The sequence below is a fragment of the Triticum dicoccoides genome, chromosome 4A, assembly GCF_002162155.2.
Source record: "Triticum dicoccoides isolate Atlit2015 ecotype Zavitan chromosome 4A, WEW_v2.0, whole genome shotgun sequence".
NCBI classification, from domain to species: domain Eukaryota; kingdom Viridiplantae; phylum Streptophyta; class Magnoliopsida; order Poales; family Poaceae; genus Triticum; species Triticum dicoccoides.
In genome coordinates, this window is record NC_041386.1 from 204,354,905 (window position 1) to 204,366,717 (window position 11,813).

At 43.7% G+C, this 11,813-nt stretch overlaps 1 pseudogene; it reads left to right on the forward strand.

Moving 5' to 3' along the window:
- The first annotated feature begins 1,316 nt into the window (after positions 1 to 1,316).
- LOC119283477 lies at positions 1,317 to 9,241 on the forward strand (annotated as a pseudogene).
- Positions 9,242 to 11,813: the final 2,572 nt, after the last annotated feature.

Sequence of the window (11,813 nt, forward strand, 5' to 3'; positions counted from 1 at the left end):
TTTTCAAATAATTATCATATTACAAGTTTATTATTTTTCCTGGTAACTTGGCAACATATAATGACACAATGCTAAGGTTTTCCATTTTTTTGTTTTTTTTTGAATTTTTCATGCCCGTTTCAAAATGCGGTCAAAACGGCGGGCATGACTGTTCCTAGCTAGTGGTTAAATCTTGGAAAACTTTTGGTGTTTTTCTGATTAAATATATACTTTTGTACCTAAAATTATTTTTAGGAAAAATAAAGAGCAAACTACAAGGCAACATTGTTTTCGTCCAAAGAAAATAAAATAGCTTACAATAATTTTTTCGTCCAAAGAAAATAAAACTCCCTTAGGCAACATTGTTTGCCATTCCATGTTTGTTATTTTCCTGAAAGCTAGTTCACAATTGGTGACACAATGATAAGGTTTTTTATTTTATTGATTTTCTGTGATCATAAAATAGTTTACATGATTTATCTTATTTTTAAAGTATCGCGACCAATTTAGTTGGTCATAATGTTGTATTGCGTTCTGATTGGTCCGTGGACCAGACACGCGGATCATGCACGAAACAACGTTGGATCCTCCCGGTTCCAACGGCAGCCCTCACCCCTCACCTCCCCCACCAACCCCACGTGAGGCGAAACCCTAACTCTGTTCTCCCTCGTTTTCCATCCACCCCCCGCCTCCTTTCTTTCTTTCCCTCCCCCTCTCCCCCGATGCAGATCCCCCTCGTCCCCTTCATCCCCCGGTGGCATCTGGGTGAGCCACCGGACCGCCGCCACCAACTGCGAGCGGTTCTTGGAGCGGCCGGTCATCGCGCTGGAGGTGCCGCTCCTGCCGCGTCTTCACCGTCTTCTCCTTCGTCGTCGCCAACCGCGTCCGGACCTCCCCCAAAGGCGAATCGGCGATGAGTTCCACCGAAGGCGTCGCCGGCCGCGGCAAGGCGAAGGCGACCAAGCCGGTGTCACGGTCGTCCAAGGCCGGGCTCCAGTTCCTCGTTGGCCACATCACGCGCTACCTCAAGGCCAGCAAGGACGCCGAGCGCGACGCCGACTTCCTTGTCTCTACTTCCCCTTCTCCTTCCCCGGCCCCGATCCTCTCTCTACTTCCTTGTCTGATACCCTTTTTTGGTTGGATTTGAACTGGCAGGCAACCTCCATGGATGACATCGACAACGATGACGAGGACGAGGACAACCAGGATCTGCATTCCCCCCCTGAGAAAATCGACGCTATATATCCTCTGCTACTGTTTGATTGACCTCTGTCGCCGTGCGGCGGGAGTTCCTGGGCGGAGGAGGGAGCTTGGGTTCCGTCCATCTATTCGATCCTATGGGGGACGTGTCCACGATTCAACACCCATCCGACACTGTTGCCAAGGTAATAATCTATTCTAATCCATACGTGAATTGCTGTTATTTCGATTCCCTTGCAAAAGCATCTTCGATTGATTAGCTTGCAAATCGCCATGGATAGCAGATGATTCGGCTAGAAAAGTAGCACAAAGCCTAGCAAATAGATCGTGTATGCTATATATAACCATTTGGACATCTGGATGTCTAGTATTACTGTCGGACAACTGTTTGATGTGATTTTGTGCCTGTAAAACTTAAACTGATTTCTACCTTCTTCTTCAGCAGGGTGATCAGGTTGGGGGGCCGGTTTTGGCCGGATGGACCAACGACACCCACAACATTACGTCGGCTCCATGGAGGCGTCCTTCATGCAGCAGCTCCGTGGCCAGCAGCAGCACCACCACCACGCCACTCCGACAAGAGCATGATCCATGTGGGTAGTGGCCATGGGCTCAACGTGCTCCAAGAGGGAGCCTCTAATAACCTCGGGTCTAATAAGAACGTGCCTCGCCCGCGTGATGTTGGTGCACGAGGCCTGCCAGGGGATCCGTGGGCGAGGTGTTTCAAGCCGCGTGATTCCGCTATGAATCGTCATGGTGATGGGGTTGGTGCTTCCGATGGTGAATCGGGCACCAATACAGTTCAAGCGATGGCTCCGAAGCATGGAAGAGGACTGAGCACTTGCGTTAGACGTAATCCTGTTGACAGAACCTCAGGTTGTTACACTTTTCATCTTGTTTGCTGATTGTTTCCTTCAGTGTATGTTTTGTTCAGTTTGACAGGAGTTTAGAATTGTTATGCGGTGTTTGCTAGCTGTTAGTCTGATATTAATTCAGAAGCGTTGATTTTCCTTGGTATATGTTGTGTTCAATTCTGGCAGTAGTTCAGAACTGTTATGCAGTGTTGGCTGTTAGTGTGATATGAATCTACAAGTGTTTATTTTCCTTGGTACATGTTGTGTTCAATTTTGGCAGAAGTTCAGAACTGTTATGCAGCGTTGGCTCTTAGTCTGATATGAGATGCACATATATTTTTGCATCTTATATAGGCATTATGACATGTATCTCTTGTGCCATGCTTCGTTACGAACTAGGTGGAGATAAAGCAATTCATTTGGCTTTTGCTCACTGTTTTTACTGTCCTGTGTTGCTCATACTATACGTACAGCCTGTTGCTGAACTGAAGATGTTCTGATTCAGAGACTAGGTGACAGTGCTTTTTGAATTTTTATCTCAATTAACAATGATGAAACATCAAGCAATATATATATATGTATAACATATTGTTCCACTTTATGTTGTGAGGCCGTGAGATGCACTGATTTTTATGCACCATTTCTTTTAATTTGAAATGGCCGCCCTTGGCTCTTGCTTTTGTTCAATGTATATGTGCTCTTTCTGATTTGTAAGCATAGGTGGTTATAGGTTGATGCGATGAATATAAATATTAACAAGTGCTCATGTATGGCGGTATACTAGAGCCAGTTGTATGTGCTCAGTACCTTCCTGTTGTTCTAGTTGCTTACAGAATCTGTGCTCTACTCCTTGCAACTTAAATTCTTGCTTGACCTCATGTATAGTATGTTTGCTCGTAAGAAGTAGTACTCCAAAATTGTACAATTTGGTTGCAAGAAGTAGTACGCCGAAATTGTACAGTTTGGTTGCAAGCAAGCAAACTGAACTCAATTTTCTTCCTTGCAAATTGAACTTAATTTGTACTCCTTGCAAATTTCGAAATGAGAAATCTTATTGTCAACTCTTATGCTGGTAGGTCACTATTGGAACTGGTTCATTTGGGGTTGTATTTAAGGTAAATTTCTGACCTTGGGGTTGTATAAACTGGTCTATAGTGAAACTGTACATTCAGTTAAACTTCATTGAATTTGAATTGGATGTTGAATGTCATTTTTTGCATAGTGTAAACTACAAGCAGTTTGCCATGAAATTATATTTCTTTTTCACTTTTAAGAAACAATCACTGACCAACAATAGTAATATTTATGCAAAATTATGCAAAGTTTACTGAAATTTTGAGCATCTACAATTTACTGAAATTTTGTGTGACTTGTCCATGATTATATAGCAAATTAAACTTGTGTTTACTTAAACTTGTCCATGATCATGCAACAACTTAAAATTTGTGTTTACTAAAATGGATTCTTATTGATTCCCATTCAACAATATAGTGACAAGTGAAAGTCTACAGAAACACCATTGCCTGAAATTATACATATTGCTTGTGATTTTTGCTTGGAGGGAAGAGTTCATTTTTGCTACCGTACTAGCCTTTCAAACATTTTTGACACGCCATGTAGTATACTAGCAACCGACTTTCCTCTAGCGCTGCTACGCAACGCTAGTTAGGATGAGTAAAACTACATTTTTATCTATCTGAAAAATGATGCAAAGATTTTCTAGTACTTGCCTTGGTGATATGACACGTCCATACTGCGATTTAATTAGATCCAGACTTTGATAGGCCAGGGCGTGTGCTTGTATTAGCATGGAACAATTACTACCACTAATTAATGAAGTAAGCACACTTGTTCACATAAAGGAAGATATGTCTGTGTTAGTATTAGTGTTCTTGATCTTACCTGATAGACTTGTTTTTACTAATATAAACAAATAAAGTCAGATTGTTTCCATAGAAACAAATCATTCTCACTTTCATTTGAGTTCTAAGTATGTAGTGTCTTTAGTTCCTTGCTTATATTATAGTCAGAATTATACCGTGTGACTGAATCATGTGTTATTTAGTTAGCTGAGCAGTATCTTTAGTTTTCTAATGATTGCTCAACTCTCAATTCTGAATAAATAAGAAGCTGACCCTATTGGTTCTTTCTTTCTTCAGGGCTGTGAGTTGATGGCCACGCTGCTGTTTTGCCATGCTTGATAATTCTTTTACTGTCCGGTCTACTCTGCTCTGCATAGTTTCTAGTTGCTTATAAAACGATAAAACAGTGGTGATGTGAGGTCCGACAATGGTTTGTAATTTTGGTTTCATCCCCAACCTCTCCAGCTAGCTTCTTCTTCACATCGTATCATATTTGCACCTGCTGCTGCATCATGGATTTGATGGTCACCTACTAGCTAAGTAGATCAGCTTGTATTGCCATCGAATTTGTCAATACTATTTCACTTTGCTTGTTTCTTGTACTAGGTCTGTCAATTATAGCATAAACAAACAAATTGCTTAGCTCTCAACTATGAATACATAGCTAGCTGAACCTGCTCTATCTTTCTCTCTAAAGAGCTATGACATATGGGTCAAGCTGCTATTTCTCTGTGCTCGATGATACTCTTGCTACCTGTATACTGATACATGTGGTGATATTTACCTGAACTGAAGTTGTGAATGTACCATTATTTTCCTGCTCAGAAGCATATGCACCCGCACGTCTAGTCTGTTGTAATTTGTTTTAGTCTGTGGTGGATCTCTCCATCTCTTGCATGCTTTAGTTGATCTTGGTTGGAACATTTGGCCATGCGCTATTATAGTTTGTAACTTGTAAATTATCTTCTTGTTCGCACTAGTCTAATTGCCCTATGTATTACACAACTTAATCGTCAACATGAATTGTTTGTGGAAATTCGTGTGTCATTGTCCAACTGTCTTACAAGTGTATTGTTGTGGATGAGGTGTGATGTATGTCATCAATTGGCATCTAAATTAGTTCATCTTCCCACTTCCCTACATGCTATAATGTGCTTGCAAGCTCAAATTTTGTGCTTTTACTACCTGCTATAATGTGCTTGCGTGCTTAAATTTTGTGGTTCTATTGTTGTGGGCCAGTCTTATGCGGTAAAATAATGATGTTAGATGTTTGTTGGTTGTTATATACGGGGAAGACGAATTGAATCCTACAGTGTACTTGTCAATTCTCGCTTACATTGGTGTTTTTCGATCCTATTCTAATTAATGTATATAGTTCAAGCCCTTGTTTCTATCTAAATGTTTGCTCTTTCAGTATGGCATCCCTATTTCTCTATTTAAATGTTTTTCGATCCCATAGTCTTCATATTCTAATACAAAATAGCTTGCTCTTTCAGTATGGCATCCCTAGTGTTAGCTTTCATATTGTTTCTCTATTTTCTTGTATGAGAGTATCTCATTTTAACTAGCTGGAGAACAAAAAGGATGATACTAACTCAATTTGTGTTATCATTCTAAATAACTATCGTTTTCTTGAATGGTCAGTTCATAATATATTTGCCCTAGTTTTTTTGATTATTCTCTACTGATTCATGTAACAGGGCAACCGAGGAAGGCATGTTGTTTGTTTTCTTGAAGGCCGTTTTGTTTGTTCCCAGCCCTAACTATGGTTGTCCAGCTAGTTCGGAAGGTTGTTCATCTGACTATGGTAGTCCAATGAGTTTGGCATGTTCATGACGGGAGCAGGTGCCAGTTTTGTGATTGCTTGTAAGGATCTTGTAAAGATTGTAAAGTACTGTATTACACTTGTAGTCATTACTGTGATTGCCATCGTATTACACTTGTAAGGATCTGGTTGCTCTCATTGGAAGTATCATGTGTGTTTTCCGTGTCTGCCAATTTAAATACTAGTTGATATATGAAGACTATGAGCCTAATATATGGGACCTACTAACCAGAACATGACAAATGGGACCTAGTTACCAGAACCTGACAACAGGGACCCACCTGACCCATTTTATAAAAAACGAAAAATGAAACTGCTGAGACAAAAAGGCCACGACCCAAAAATAAAAAGGCTGCAATGTTGGGCTTGGCCCATGAAGTCAACAAAAAATTAACAGGAAAAAATATAGAAAGGCTGAATTGTTGGGCTCGGCCCACGTACTACACCAAATTGGACCGGGATGATTCTTATCAATGACCTTTTCAATTGGTCGCAATTTTTCCACGTCAGATTGCCACATCAGATCCAATGTGGCCTGGGCAGAGAGCTAGCGACCAAAACAAAAGGACATAGAATCAATGACCTTTTGTTTTGGTCATGGAATTGCATGACCTTCTCTGTGAGAAGGTCATTAATTTCAGTTTACGACCGCCAGCTTTTGACATTCTGTTTTAGGTCACAAAAAGGTCGCAAATGAAAAACAATGACCTTTCAGTGACGAATAGTGATGGTCGCAAGTTGACATATTTCTTGTAGTGTGCAACAGTGCGTTGCTGCCTGTGTTATATGCAGTAAGCCATTAGTTGGCGGCGGGAAGCCGACGAGGGAAGAGGCATGGATTTTACAATTCACCCATGTGGAGTTCGGGAAGACTAGGTGGAGCACACACACAATGCGAATACCGTATGTGGTGACATGTGTAATTTATCACACACATGTTAACATAAGGAAACATATGTGTAACTTACTAATCATCGCACACGAGTACTCATGGATGCATCATGTGCGATACTCCTAGCCACCGCAAGCAACTAGTTTGCATTTTTCAAAGTTTTTGTACAAACAGAATCACACAAGAACTAACTATAGTAACCGTCTGTCTTATAATTTCTCATCGCAAACATTTCATCCGAGTGGGTTGTTTGCTGTGTATCACATACATCTTGTTTACACGAATCATTTGTGTTATTTTGGCTCATCACAAATAGTTCATCTATGTGAACTGTATTCCGCATATCACACACATCTTGTTTAGTTGAACCGTTTCTGTAATCTTCCTTAATTGAAAATAATTCGTCCGAGTGAACCGTATGCCATATATCACACACACCTTGATCTGGCTGGCCATTTATCTTCCATTCCCTCATAGCAAACATTTCATCGGAGCGAACTGTATGCCGTATATCGCACACACATTTATATGGCTGCCCCTTTCTATTGTGTTCTCGAATGGCAAACAGTTCGTATGGATGAACTGTATAGCCCGCATCGCACACGTAGCTAAAATCTGAGCCGTGTTTGATTTATCGACCACCGAAAATGTTTTGCATCCTTTTGACGGGTTTTTACATCCCCATTTGCGATTTATGCAGCGCACACAGTTTTCGTCATAGGGTCTCTGATCGTAGTGTCGCGTTAGCAGCATCCTGTAGTTAATATTCAAAGTCGTGGCCCTTGGTGTGATGGATCTTGCAATATGGCCTATCATACTTGCCAGTCTTCTCGCTAGCTACGGCTTCCTGGCAATCAGCGCATGCAGCAACTTCTTTGCCAAAGCTCTTTGTTTTAGTTTTCTTGGCGGGATAGGAGTTACGGATCCTTCCGCAACCATAACTGGATTGCCCTTGCGCTTTCTGTTGCGCTTCCAGCCTTTGTTTTTCAGGGTGGCGGCGCCGACATCCTCCTAATCAACTTCGGCGCCAGCATGATCCCCGGGAAGCCTTCTCCCCTCCTCAGCACGTCTGCACTTGTCTGCCAACATATAGAACTTGTTGACTGTCTTCGGCAACCAGATATTCATCTTTTCCCACATCTTTCGATTGTGTAAGTTCCTGTGAAACACGGCAATCACATGGGCCAGTTGTACATCTAGAACATTATGGTGCACACAACTGAATCTCTGTATATACCTGCATTGATTCTCACCTTCCCTATGTGGGATCACTTGCAGATCACTAAGCCATTCGGGTGCCTTTGGCCCCCAGTAAAGACACCAACGAAGTCGTTGTATGGATCTAACCAAGAGGAGATGGATTTCTCTAGAAAATTCATCAACCAAGACCTCACATTGGGCTTGAGCACCAATGGAAAGTAGTTGGCGAGGATATTTTCATCCCTTCCTATAACGCCCCAAGACCGATGCGCCAGGTGTCTTCTAGTTATTCGTTATTATTGCCTTGTCATTCGCTTGCGTGTTGCATCTTGCCATGTCATCATCCGCATTGCATCGGCATGTTTTCAAAACTTGCATCCATCCAGGTTCTCCTCGTTCCTTCCGTTGTCCGTTCTGAGCCCAGACACACTTTCACGCGCCCGCGACACGTCCAAAATATTATTTTATAAGTGTCCGGAAAATGTTCTCGGAATGGGATGAAAGTTGGTGTCCGGTGTTGTTATGTTGTCAGTAGATCGCGTGACAAGTTTCATCGCATTCTGAGTCCGTTTGATAGCCCAACAGTTAAACTATAGCGGCAATATAGCAGGTCAAACGTCGGACGTTTCAGTCTCTGAAACTGCTGCCGGGCATCTCTCTTCTCTCTCTTTTCTGAGCCCATCAAACCCCTCACCTTTGTTGACCGTTCCGAGACAAACTGGGTTTTCGATTCCCTCTTGTCATACCACCTAATCCCTCTTTGCAAAGTGCATCAACCCTCTCTCCCGTGTACGAAACTTTCCCGAACCCGAAATCAGATTATCGTTACCGTTGCGTCCGGATCAGCCCCAAACATCTATAAAACATCTTCGTTTTATTTATTGGACTCCCTAGCCTATTTTTCTCGACCGCACGATATCGATCGGAGGGTCCAACCTCAATCCTATTTCCATATATAAGACCACCACCTACCAAATCAAGCCAACCCTAAAATCCAGGGGATTTGTCCCTGTTGCCGCCGCCGCACTGTATCCCACCTCGGGATCCTCCCCAATCCAAAAATCCCCCTCGTTTTCAATACCAGAATAACCCATGCCCTCCATCTCATGCCCGAGGCCTCCCTGCTGACCTCGGGACCCTCCAGCCATGCGCCTCCTGCCTCGGACACCTCCTCGTCGCCGCCTGCACCTCGCCTAATCCACCAGGACCGGCCTCGTCCCGCTCCTCTTCTTCCCTTGCTCTCTCTTTCTTCCTCCTTTTCTCTCTCTCACTTCTCGATCTCTCTCTGTCTTGAGCAGAGCACTCCACCGCCAAGGACGCCAAGTCCTTAAGCTCCGTCGGCGCCGGGAACGAGCCCCTCCGCCCTGGATCTAGCGTCGGCCGCGTCCCTGACCTCACCTATGGCTCCGTCGCCCCGTCAAGTTCCTGAAGCCGTCTTTGCCTGCTGGTGCTTCCTGCATCTCCCCGCGCTCGACGCTGCCTTGAGCCACCCGAGGTCTTACTCCTCGCTGACGTTGCTCCGACGAACAGCACCAGGTCGTGGTGCCCCGGCCCTCCATCTCTCCCTTCTGCTCCCTCCTCTCACATATCTCTCTCTAAACCAGGACGCCGCTGCCATGGCCTCCAGCTCCGCCCATGCGCCCCCTCGCCGGAGAACGCCCTGTGCCCTCTCCTTACTGTCTCGCGTCGTCCCAGCGCCGCCAAGTCCATCACCGGCCTCTTCCTGCTTCTGCATGCGAGCACGGGAGGAAGATGACTCCCGTGCCAAGTCTCGCTCGATTTCCTCTGTCTCGTTGACTAGCAGCACCATAGCCCTGTTTCCCCTGCATCGAACAAGGAAACCAGCTGTCGCGTTGACCCCGTCCTCCACCGCCTTGGCCAGTTGCGTGGCCTGCCAGGCGCGCTACGCCCAGCTCCCACGCCGGCCCAGCCGCTCCTTTGACTGGCCTGCCTATTCCACCGATTGGGCCTCGGCCCATGGTGAGTAGCACCCGAGCCCCCCTGCACTGTTAGGCTGACCAGATTCGGCCCGTATTTTTTTTCCGTTCTGGACGTTTTGGCTAATTATCCAGAGACTGTAGTTTTACAGTATAATCCCTCTAGTTCATGCATTTAATAACTAACCAAGCATGCATCATATTAAAATAATTAATATATGTAAAATGCTTAGAATTTCATCTAGATTCGTAATATCCAACTTTCATGCATGCTTGAAATGTTTAAATTGTTGTTTGTGTTTAATTTCCATATTGCCATATTAAAATGATTTAATTCATAACTAATAAACCGTGGCTCCTTTTTAAATAAACTTTATATGTAAATGGGATAGAAAAATGCATAGGTTAACGTGGTGGCAGTACTTTGCATGTTTAACAACTCTAAAATTGTGTATCGGGCAGAACAGTACCAAATCCATAATTTGCACATGAGGATTTATCGGAATTGTTGTTTATTGTTTCTGGTCCCATTTAAACTTGCCTAAATAGTTAGTTTAATTATGCTTCACCTCTTGCCATGTTTAACAACTTTTAATATTGTTGGGTACATAACCAGGAGTGAACTAAATAAGTCATGTGGTGTTTCGTCAATATGCAACTCGTTGCATATTGAGCTCCACTTAATTTGTAGTATTGTTTGTGCACTTTGCCATGCCATGTTTCTTTAAACCGGACATGCATCGTACTTGATTGTGCATCATGCCATGTTTATGTAATGGTTGTTTACTATGTTGCTTGCTTCTTTCCGGGTTGCTTCTCTTGTTAACTTCGGTTTTGTTCTGGAGTTGTGAGGATCCGTTCGACTACGTTCGTTTGTCTTCTTCATGGACTTGTTCTTCTTCCTTGCAAGATCTCATGCAAGAATAGCATACCCTCGAAATCACTTCTATCTTTGTCTGCTAGTTGTCCGTTCTATCGCTATGTCGTGCTACCTACCACTTGTTATATCATGCCTCCCATATTGCCATGTCAAGCCTCTAACCCACCTTTTCCTAGCAAACCGTTGTTTGGCTATGTTACCGCTTATATTGTTGCAGGTGAAGTTGAAGTTTGTTCCATGTTGGAACATGGATATGTTGGGATATCACAATATCTCTTATTTTAATTAATGCATCTATATACTTGGTAAAGGCTGGAAGGCTCGGCCTTATGCCTGGTGTTTTGTTCCACTCTTTCCGCCCTATTTTCAGTCATACCGGTGTTATGTTCCTTGATTTTGCGTTCGTTACACGGTTGGGTGTTATGGGAACCCCTTGATAGTTCGCTTTGAATAAAACTCCTCCAGCAAGGCCCAACCTTGTTTTTAACATTTGCCACCTAAGCCTTTTTCCCTTGGGTTCTGCAGCCTCAAGGGTCATCTTTATTTTAAACCCCCAGGACAATGCTCCTCCGAGTGTTGGTCCAAACTGGGCGATGTCCGGCGCCCCCTGGGAAACCATGGTTTATGCCAACCCGACGTCTGGCCCATCTGGTGTGCCCTGAAAACGAGATACGTGCGACTCCTATCGGTATTGGTCGGCACATCGGGCGGCTTTGCATGTCTTCTTTTACCATTGTCAAAATGTCTTATAACCGGGATTTCGAGATCTTCCCGGGAGAAGGAATATCCTTCGTTGACCGTGAGAGCTTGTGATGGGCTAAGTTGGAACACCCCTGCAGGGTATAAACTTTCGAGAGTCGTGCACGCAGTTATTTGGCAGATAGGAATTTGTTAATGTCCTGTTGTAGAGAACTTGATACTTGACTTAATTAAGATGCTTCAACTGCGTGTGTAATCGTGATGGTCTCTTTTCGGCGGAGTCCAGGAAGAGAACATGGTCTTGTGTGATGCTTGAACGTAAGTAGTTTTAGGATCACTTCTTGATCACTTCTAGCTTCACGACCGTTGCGTTGCTTCCCTTCTCGCTCTTATTTGCGTATGTTAGCCACCATATATGCTTGGTGCTTGTTGCAGCTCCACCTCACTACCCTTTCCTACCCTTAAGCTTAAATAGTCTTGATCTC